This window comes from Erigeron canadensis, chromosome 8 (genome assembly GCF_010389155.1).
Source record: "Erigeron canadensis isolate Cc75 chromosome 8, C_canadensis_v1, whole genome shotgun sequence".
Classification (NCBI taxonomy): domain Eukaryota; kingdom Viridiplantae; phylum Streptophyta; class Magnoliopsida; order Asterales; family Asteraceae; genus Erigeron; species Erigeron canadensis.
The window spans coordinates 3,732,425-3,744,264 of NC_057768.1; the positions used below are offsets into that span (position 1 = coordinate 3,732,425).

The window sequence follows — 11,840 nt, forward strand, 5'->3', positions numbered from 1 at the left end:
TATGAAAGTGCTGAAGAGGGTAGAGATGAAGAAGGTGGTAATTGGCGTGACCTTCATAATAGTAATGATAACAATGAGGTTGAAGATGAATTAGTTTTGAGAGATGGTGGTAATAATGAAGAAATGGCTGTTGAAAACCTGAATTTAGAAGTGTCAAAGACTACTGCAGATTTTGTGGAAGAAGGAATCAAAGATAATGAATCAGAATTGACAAAGGTTGGTGTTAATGATAGAGTTGAGTTGGTTGATGTTGAGAATGTAAATTTAAAAGAGACTCTAGCAATGAATCCTATTGTTGTTGAAAACTTAAATTTACAAGAGTCAAAAGATGTTGAAAATGTGGATGCTGAGTTGTTATTGGCATTGAATAGCTCCAACACTTTACTGGACGCCCAAACTGAGAATGCTGAACGGGTGGTTGATAATGAGAATGAAACGTACTTCAAAAATGTACTTCAACACTTTACTGGATGCCCAGTTGTTATGCAGGCAGTTTTTGAAAAACGTACTTCAAAACCATCTACTGCTTTGCTTTCTCCATTTGTGTTTACTCTCACCCCTGCTAGAGATAAGCTAAAGAGATCAGAGGTTGTATATGCAGTTGAAATGTTTTGTAATGATGAAGCAGATGAAGTGTAAGTTTCATCTTTTGTTATTTTACTTATAGTTTTATATATTACAATAAAAATATTGCAGTCCTTAATTGTTGATTTTCACTTTATCTTTTTTGATATTAGGGAAATGATTTTCACGTCAAACAAGTACTTTGGAGAGTCGAATGCCTATCGTCTTAATATGCACACTTTAAAACCAGGATCATATGTGGATGTTTCCGTTATTGACTGTTGGTCGGGTCTCTTGAACTTCCAAGAACAATCAAGGGGACAAGTGGAAGTTAGAAATATTTTTCTCAACACTTCAATACTTGTAAGTTTTTTTCGTAGTTTTATAAAATTTCTATTTGCTTGTTCATTCAGTTTTTATCAATAGTATTGACATATTCTTTGAACAACCAGTCTGAGGAATTTTTTAGTGAAAAAAAGACAAAGACAGAGGAACAACTTTATGAGTTGTTTGATATCAATGTGCGTACGTTCTTTGGAAAGAATGAAGATTTGAGTAATTTTCAACAATTTGATCTGGTATGTACAAAATCAATTTTGATTCTGTATAGGTTTCTTGATATCTAAATAATTTGGTTTTCCAAATTTATGCATAAAATCATAGATGAATTTGTATAGTATTTTTGGACAATCTCTAGGTAAAATAAAATTTGATTTTTCATATGAATTTGTAGAAAATCAAATATGAATTTGTAAAACTTTTTGACAATATATATATAAAATCATATATGATTTTGTATAGAATTGTTGATATGGAATCCAGTTGTTTCTCTAAATTTATGCGTAAAATCATATATGATTTTGTATAGGTTTTTGTGATTTTATGTACAAAATCATATTTGATTTTGTATAGGTTATTGATATGAACTGCATTTGACTTTGTATGGTTCTTGATATTTGTATTGCTTTTTATTTTCACTTGTAAACAGGTTTTCTTCCCCATGTGTCGTTCACAGTACTTTTACTGTTTCGTATATGACCTAAGGAAGAAACTGGAATTACTTGTGCTGGACAACATGCATGTTGGCGACAATTTCGAAGCGAAATATAGCAATGTTATAAATGTTGTTGTAAGTATTAATTATTTTTCATGTTTTTTTATATTTATATATTTTGCTCCACAAGATTTTTCTTATTTTAAAAATTCTGTTATGCGTAGCATAACCAATTTTGTAGGTATTTGAATGACAAGAAACATCCAATGGCCAAGAAGATTACTTCTCTTAAATTAAAGCCAATGAAATTAAAATGGAATACAAAGAAAAATTTTGTTGATTGTGGCGTCTTTCTGATGCGTCACATGGAATGTTTTGATGGTCAAAAGCCACAGAATTGGGATTGTTCAATTCCAAAAGATTCTGAAGGTCAATCTCAAGAAATTTTCAATCTGAGGATAAGGTATAACAAGATGATTCAGATACATCAAGCTAACAATCTTGCTTCGAGTAATATTGAAAGGGTTGAAGAATATGGAAGAAAAGGAGATTGGAAAAAGATGGCAAAGGTTTTTGTTGCAATGCAAAAACATAATGTTTCTAAATAGAAATTCAGACTTGTATCTTTAATTGGAAGTTCATGGAAACTTTTTTCAATTGTTGTTGACTTGTGGAAACTCTGAATGGTGTATGTTTTGTAAACAGTTTGTATAATAGAACTACTATATAGTTATTTAGTAAATAAGCTATTGAAAATTATGATTAATATTACTTATAGAGTTTGAAAATTATAAATGATTTTGTGTTGCAAATTCAGATAAATCAAAAATAATTTGCATAAAAAAAGAATACGAAATCAAAAATGATTTTATGCATCATTTAGGAAACCTATGCAAAATCAAAAATGATTTTACAAAAACATTAGAGAAAAACTTTAGAAACTCATTTATGATTTTGTATATTACATCGAGTCAAAACCAAAATAAGTTGCATAAAAATATAACCGTTTGAAATCATGTATGATTTTAAACATAGTGTGAATTATACATACAAAATGATTTTTGATTTTATTCATACTTATAAAAAATCATTTTTGAATTATCCATAAGAATGATTTTACGTATGCATAGGGGAAAACATATACAAAATCATATATGATTTTATTTATAAATATAGACAAAAAAAATGAGTTCAATATCATTAATCCTATTCAAAATCGTGTTGGAGACAATTTTAACCAGCGATTTGCTGGACCTCCAACCCTTCCTCACCCTATATATATATATATTATATACAGTATATATTAATGTATATAATATATATCAAATCTTTCACAAAAATGGAGTCTAATTCCGCTTCACAAACGCAATCTACCGTTATTGGTTCAACAAGTGAGGCGGCAACGGTGGTAGAAATAATAATGGATCATAAAAGAACGGCTCCCGTATTTGAACACTTTCAATTGGTTAAGTTGTCGAATGGTGAAATTAAGACTCGGTGTAATTATTGTCACACTCTCTTTAAAGGTGCAAACTCGACTTTGGATAAACATGTTAAACGTTATTGTCCGGTGAAAAAAGCAAATGAAGCGGGTACCGCATCAGAAGGTCAACAAACATTAGGAAATGATGGCACTATTTTTCATTATTCGACGGAGGCGGTTCGTGAAGGACTTTCCAACTTGACGATCAAAAAAGCTTGACCATTCAACCATTGGGACGATCCGGAAGTCACTTCCACATTTCAAACGTTAATACAACCAAGGTACACTACTCTAACTCGCTCAACATTAAAACGAACATGTATGAAAAATTGGAAATTGGTTAAAAAACTACTTATAACGGATTTTGAAAATTTAAAAGGTAGTTTAAATTTGACAACCGATGTTTGGAGTGCTCCTCATGATTTGCCCGGTTCTTACATATGTGTTACGGCGCATTGGATATATCCTAGTACTTGGCAAATGATGAAACGCACAATTGCTTTTGAAAATTTTGAGGAACCTCATACCGGTCAAAATCTATACTATAAGTTAAGGGATGTGTTTGCATACTATAAAATTGAGCAAAAGATTTTTTTCAATATCATCTGATATTGCAAGTAATAATACAAAAAAAATTGGTAGAATTGGAGTGTATGGATGATGGTGTATATGAAGACATGGTGAAAGCCATCAGAGAAAAGTTGAAAAAATATTTTATGAAAATGCCACCAATTTTTGCTTGTGCCGCCGCAATGAACCCCACTTTAAATGTTAACGGCGTTGAGGCACTTATTGAAAAAATAAATGATAGTTTGGAGTGTTATGAAAAAGATATAAACTTTTCCATGAAAGGAAAAAGTGAGTTTAATGTGAATTTTGAAAGATTGTATAGGGTTTATGAAGCTATATATGGCTCAAGTTCTTCTACTACTCCTCCTCTCTTTGTTTCTACCAAAAAAAGCAAGGATTCAAAGATAAACCTATACAATTATGTTATCGAAACAACCACCAAACGTCAAAGAAATGAAGCTTCGACTTCCAACAAGAACACTGAGTATGATAGGTATATCGGAACAAACTTTTTTGCTAGCCTTGGAGTTGATGCTTTAATGAATGTGGATATATTGAATTGGCGGAAGGAAAAGGAAGATCAATTTCCCATTTTATCTATCATGGCACGTGATTTACTAAGCGCTCAAGCTTCAACAGTTGTTAGTGAATCCGCATTTTCACAATGTGGAAGAGTTTTGTCCAAAACTTACACCGGCATCATTGGAGATGTGTATTTGCTATAAAGACCACTTGGACGCCATGGCTCGTAAACAATACATATCAAGCCTTGAAGATACTTTGGACCTTGAAGAACATATTCACCATGAAGAAGTTGAAGAAGGCACATCCTTATCACTTTCCGATGAAGAGATTGCACTTGATGAAGCTCAAGCTCAACCAATCCAACTTGTGAAGATTGAAGATGAAGACCATTTGAAGACTATGTATTTGTTTCACTACTATGTATTTGTTTCAAGACTTTGTTTCTAGACTTTGTATTTGTTTCAAGAAGACCAATCAAGACAAATGAAGACAAACGAAGACAATTTGAAGACAAATTTGAAGACAATGATGAATGAAGACTTTGAATTTGTTTAAGAATTTGTATTTGTTTGAAGACTTGTTATTTGGTTGAACATTAAAATGGTCTATAATAAAAGTATGCATTTTCGACGAAAAAAGAATGAATTATAGTGAATTATTAATGACTTTTTAATTATTTCAATTGTTTTTTGTGAAGTAACTTGAAGTTCTTTGTGTTAATTCACTACATATTATCATTATGAAGGTATTTTAGGTCTAATGGCTCGGTGTATTAACAATCAAGTGTCACAAAATTGAATTACGATGAAAACAAGTGTCGTTAAATGAATCATAGTGAATTACTAGTGAGTTTTTAAAAAAATTTGAAGTGTTTTTTGTGAACTAGCTTGGAGTTTTTTGTGTTAATTCACTAGATATTATTATTATAAAGGTATTTAAGGTCTTAAGGCTCGGTATATTAACAATCAAGTGGCCCAAAATCGATTTACGATGTATAAAAGACCTCTAACGGCCGTTAATTTCTGGAAAAAAAAGGGTTGTTAATTTGGAACCGCTTTCAGGAACCGGTTTGGAACCGAATTGGTTCGGAACCTATATATCGGTTCCATTGGTTCGGGTTTTCAAGTCCTAGAACCGATTCCACCGGTTCCGGTTCTGGTCAACACCGATTCCTATTTGGTCAACAAGAACCGGTCCCGGTTCGGTTCCGGTTCCGGTTCCACCGGTTCGGTTCCTGAGCCCACGTCTAGCATTACCCTTTTCTATTTCTATACCGTTACCAACATTATAATTTATAAATGGGTATGGTGGATTTGAGGGTACCCATTTTGGATTATTATTTATAAATGGGTATGGTGGGGAGTTGGATATTTTTAAAGGCATAAAAGAGCTTATTTTGACTTAATTGTATTCCCACTTTTCTAGTTCAGAATATATACATTTACAAAATATATCTCAACATCAATATACTACTCATTTCGCAACCTCTATGATTTTAACATGACCAGAAGAGAATATTGCACAAACCTCTTTCGCACAGCACCGGCAGATAGCACACACCTCCATAGGCACGATTACAGTCCTCCTGTTCCTTGATAGCCTAGTCCCTCTGTATTTAGTCGCCCTCAAATGAGGAATCTACAATGATAATACAAAGACATTTCATTCAGTAGTTAGATACTTGTGGAATCAAAATAAAACATAATCTTTTAAATTTCAAAGCAACGTCAATCAATTAAAAAGGCAACATAGATGATATATGGATGTATACTCTATGAAACATCCATCTATCAAGAAACCTTCAAGATAACGAAAAACAGATCATAAACGAAACTGCATGATCAATGAAACAGAATTTCGTAGAAGACAAGTAAGTTATCTATACAGTGCCTTAAATGATAAATGTAACATTAGGTGTTGTTCGATGTAGAATTTCAGGGTATATATGCCATATGCCACATATGCCATATCTAATATAGACGCAACAAATTTGTTACAGAAGATTCAGCCCCAATATCACAGCAGCAGTAGGTGTACGGAAAAGAATGATGGATCAATCTCTCTACTTTACAACAATAAACCTTTCTTAGAAATCAGAACCATGTTCCCTTTGTTAAATAGCATAGCATTACACCCCAGCTAAAAAAATGGCATATAAACTGACAAGTTTACCTTTTTATGCAGTTTTCCATAAAAGAAATGGTCGCGTAAAGCAAACTAGAAATACAATTTAAGATCACAAGTATACACCCCTGCCAAAAGAGAAGTTAAGAAATGTCTTATTATCTATCTTCAAAGAACGACATTATCACTCAATTGGCATGTCAGAATGCCATTTCCTAAGACAAATCAACCCTCTATCAGGAAATCCATATTAAGGATCAGGCCCAAATATATACACTAACAAACTATATGTATTTATATGAATATGTAATTGCAGAGAAAATAGTATGGAAAAGTACTTTCTTACTTTTAAAAAAAGGGTACAAGACATGCTACTACTACTATGCTATTTATAATAGCAAAAGCAAACTGCCTCACTCTGCCACTCTTCCATTTTCTAACTATTAAGACATAATTCCATGTTCACCACTTGCTAAACATCTTAAGACATACATAGATAAACGCTAGACTCATTCTAATTATAAACGTCGCTTTGATTTTTTGACCCGAAATCAAATTTAACCCAACACCATATACATTGGTACAAAACCATGATAATGTCATTGATTATCCATCAATGTACATTGCAACGGCGTTATCAAACAAGTAGAATGAACTGACAGAAGCTGTATCCTTCTCAACTTAAATGTCACAACAGCTAGGTGTCACGAGTCCAGTCAGAAATCTTTCTATACAAGGATCTGACTTGCTTTCGACCCTAACACCTTCTCTGCTGTTGATTATACTAACAAACCAGTAACCATGTACCGTAGAACAAACTTAAACAAAGACCAAACTTGACAACGCTTACTACAATGGACAGGGTTGTGACTTGTGACTTTAGAGCTGCAAGAGACATTCCGTCCATACCACTACACTAAAAAGCTTACTTGTACGTGCTGTCGAAGTAATCAAACGACTCCAAAAAGAGATTAGACTACCCCTACACATTTAGCACTAGTCTCACTACTATTCATATCGGCTCTTATCAATCCATTACCATAGTACTAAGCGTGCATCATCGATATGTATATGTATATATATATATATATATTTGAATTCCATTAACAAAAATAGCAAATTAAATCAAGAATAGCATATCAGACTTTTATCCTAAAATTAAAATAAAAAAACGACTGGTAATGCAAGCCCCAATATTTAATTCCTGAAGGACTAGACTGCGCAGGGCATCATCAAATATATATATATATATAAAATTCCAGTCATACATATAGAAACAACAAATCAAATAAAGAATATATAGCAGATCAAAAAGAAAATTGATTTATAATCAAAACGACTAGTAGTAATGGAAAAACGTACATGAAAGGAAGCATTGAACCAAAGCTAGCTGTGCGTGAAAAATCTGTTTCTCCTTGAATGAATCTGGGTGCGAATCAACAACCACGTCCTTTATCATACCATTATTTTTTCTTTTTTTTTTTGAACAGTATATCATTCTTTAATACCGGATATATACACACAGAAAAGATGTATTTTAATTATTAGTTTTAGATATAGATTTAGGAGATTTAGGGTTTGAGATTTGAAAGTATGGAGGGATGATGAATGAATGCAGGGGTGGGAATTTGGGAGAAGCAAGAACAAGTAATTTCACAACGGTCGGATTTCTCTTATTCTCAAAGTTAACTTCACAAATGTCCCCTGTGATTCTCAAAAATACCATTTTGCGCCCTGTGGTTGCATTTTGTGCCACCATCGACCCCTTCATCTTTTTTTTCTTCCATCCCTTCGTCTAACTGCCGTCTACTTTGTTCCGTTAAGGCCCTCATGTAAATTAATCTCTTGTGAGGGTATATTAGTCCTTTTGATAGAATCTCCTCCCTAACCTCCATCAACATGAACAACCCAAATTCCCAACCCAGATCTTCAAACAACTGAAATTTGTTCATAAAAGAAAATCTAACAACAATCATAGCCTCTAATTATATTTCCACTTCCATATACCAACACTCTTAATCACATAAATCCAAGATAAATAAAAGAAAGAAAAACACTTTGAGGTATAAATTATATTAAAAATTCATCATTTTAAAACAAATATTTAATTAAACAAAATAGAATATACTGTTAGTGTTGGTTGTTCTTGTTACTTAACAAAAAAAAATTCACCAACAAACAAATCTCTATGTACATATTTGAAACAAATTGTCCCTGTGGCACCACATAAGCAAACATAAGCAAACATAAGTGTGCGTTTGGTTGTAAAAAAGAATTTCTAGTTTTTCATTTCTAATTTTCTAAAAAATAAAAGGAGTTTTTATTTCCTTGAAAATAAATAAAATTTTGAAAACGTGTTTATAATTAAAAAACTAGAAAACATGTTAAAGATGTGAGGGGAGAAGAGGAATGAAATGGACAATGAAAATGAAAAATGGAAAACAAATAATAAGATATTTTCAAGTTATCTATGGAAATTGGAAAACATTGTTTATGATTAGAATGTGTTTTCTCTTTTTCATGTTTTCTTGAAAAACGAAAATGAAAAATAAGGAGTGTTTTTCACAACCAAACGCCCCTAAAGTTTCCTAAAGATATAAACAACTGCTCGAGAATTATACCTTTATAACACACACGTATAAAATTTCATAAATTAAATGGAGTATAACGAAATTCCAGTTGCAATAGAAAAAATGGTAACTTCATAAGCTAAGTTTACATATGTATAAACATTCAAGTAGGAAAATGTCAAGCTAACTGCCTTAGTCCATTATCTTATCTATACTATCTATATTATTATTTTTATATTATAAAACAGATTTTTCTGTCTAAAATTTAAGTTTCAACATTTATTTTCTTAAAATATCCTTATATCCCTTTTATAATTACATAAAATAACTATAATACTCCAAAATGTCTCTTCTATCAATTTTATATTACCAAACACTCTTTCTCTCTCCTTAAATCTCAACCAATCATTTTTTTTTCTCTCTCCTCCATAAATCATTTATTCCTCCAATTCATTCAAAATCTTTTATCTCAAAAACCGTACATCGATAAATTATAAAAATTATATGGGTGTTCTTAAAATTTCATGCTCTTTCATTAGAGATGTCATTCGACATACTTTTGACGAATTTTTTAAATCTGATGGCGGAACCCGTACAGTTAAGGCATTTGGCTATCACACTCTATGACCTATACCTATCACCCCCACCATCTCACCGCCGCAACGCGCGGGTACTTACTCTCGTATTATAAAACAAAATTTCTCCCTGTCTAAATTTTAAATTTTAACATTTACTTTCCCAAAATGACTCCCTATCTATTCTATATTTACCTACAAATAGCTATATTACTCTTTATCTCTCCTCAAATCTCAATCAATCATTTTTTTCTCTCTCCTACATAAATCATTTATTCCTTCAATTCATTCAAAATCTTTTATCTCAAAACCCGTACATCGATAATTTATAAAAATTAAATGGGTGTTCTTAAAATTTCATGCTCTTTCATTAGAGATGTCATTCGATATACTTTCGAAGAATCTTTAAATTCGAGGGCGGACGGTACGACTAAGGCATTTGACTATCACACTTTATGACTTATCACCTCCACCATCTCACCACCGCGACACGCGAGTACTTGCTCTCGTATATATATATATATATATATATAATAAAGTAAGACTGTCTTATTTACAGTAGAGTTTTACAGTTAGCCACAACATTTTAAATAGCCCTTATCTACAGTAAACTTTTAGCTTTTTAAGCTTTTATCTCCAAACTTTAATTTCTTTTACATTTGTCCCTCATCATTCACTTCCATTCTCTATCATCTGTATCATATCACATATGGTGATGTTGTCCTGATGACCAGGCGACGACTACCACCCCCAACTTCCGACAACTGTTTCGAACTTCTGCCTAAACAATCCACCGTGTAGAAAATGAAAGAGGCATAAAGCAAGAAATCGATCTTGAAAGTTCATCAGAAAGATGAAAACACGGTAAGCACCACCAGAAACCATCGTAAAGCATACACACACATATATAAATAAAGCAACAGATCTTCAACGGTCTAAGAAATATATTATCGGGTGGAAACCATCGCCAATAAGATGAAAATAATGGATAACCATGCCTCTTTAGCAAATTGCTAACAGTACCACTCTTCAAGCATAAAGTACAACTCTACCAAACAAATCCTTTCGGCCATCTTTGTTATTGCCCATTGAGATATATATTGATCATGTGGTAAATCACCACTCAATTTATTTCATGGTGTGAATTACATATATACACAAATGAATCCCTCTATTTTAAGAGAGAATAAATCAATCTCCTGTAATCAAGGAGAGGTAATCGAAACTATACATAACAACATTTGACTTTTCTATATTTTAAATTATACAACAAATTATTAACTATTATATATTGTAAAAAAAGATTGATGATGGAGAAAACTTGGAAGGATAAAGGTGGGAAAAAAAAAGAGAACTTTTAAAATGAAAATGATAGAGTACAAAATACAAGTAGAGATGAGCATTTGGACCGAAATCCGAGACAGACCTGGAACTGGCCCGCCCCGCCCCGCCCGAAACACTAACGGGTCGGGTCACGGGTCATGTTTTTAGTGTATTCATGGATCACAGGTAGGAGGGTCAGGCCAGACCGGGTTGGGTGAAGGCAAAAATCGAAAAATCGCGAAGGAAACTCGTGACCCGCCCGAACCGACACGGGCCTTTACAGGTCGGGCCACGGTTCCATTTTATATGCTTTCGCGATTCGTGAATCGGGCCGAGTTTGGACCCATTCACATCCCTAAATACAAGTACTTAACAAATAAAAAGTGTTTTGTAAGCACGTGGTTTCAAGATAGTAGTGTCAAGCAGGGTGAAAAATATGAATTGAGTTTTGAAAATACAAGCACGTGTAAAGCTCCAGCAGTGCTCCGTCTTTTCAGATATAAGTATTTAAAATGAATTAGAAATACTTTTATTTTATTTAAAATGAATTAGAAGTATTTTTATTTTCTTCATTTGAAAAAACTATCCAGGTATACCAAAAAAAATTAGTATGCATTAGTTTACAATAATACTAATCATCTTTTTCTTTATTATTCTATAATACGAGGTATTTCACCTACGCGATGCACGCGACTGTTTAAAATATCCACACACCCATTTAAATTATGGTAAGAAATTTTAGAAAACTAATCTAGATATAAACATTAATGTCGTTAAAGAATTTTAAAAAATTAATCTAGACATAAACATTACTGATTGGTAAAAAGTATTTTGTGTTAAATTATATATTATTCCCCGGCCCTTCGTAGTTAATTTTGTGAACATATATCAGTCATATTTTAAACATACCTCTAATATATGTCGTGCAAGTAGATAGATGTTAATGTGAATATGGAGTAGCAAATTATTACATATCATTTGGGAAATCTCTAAACAAAAGCTCAATGTTATTTTTATAAAGAATATAGTACAAAATCAATTTAAGGGGAAAAAAATATTTGACAAAAAAATAGTCAACATTAAATAAAATCCTATATATATTAAAAATTCTA

General features: G+C 32.3%; 1 long non-coding RNA gene across 1 annotated transcript; it reads right to left on the reverse strand.

Annotated features, from left to right (window-relative positions):
- Positions 1 to 230: 230 nt before the first annotated feature.
- Positions 231 to 7,861, reverse strand: LOC122580679. The gene is made up of 3 exons (XR_006320837.1): positions 7,623 to 7,861; positions 5,664 to 5,774; positions 231 to 559 (listed from the first exon to the last, which is right to left on the reverse strand). It is a non-coding gene; the product is annotated as an uncharacterized LOC122580679 (long non-coding RNA).
- Positions 7,862 to 11,840: the final 3,979 nt, after the last annotated feature.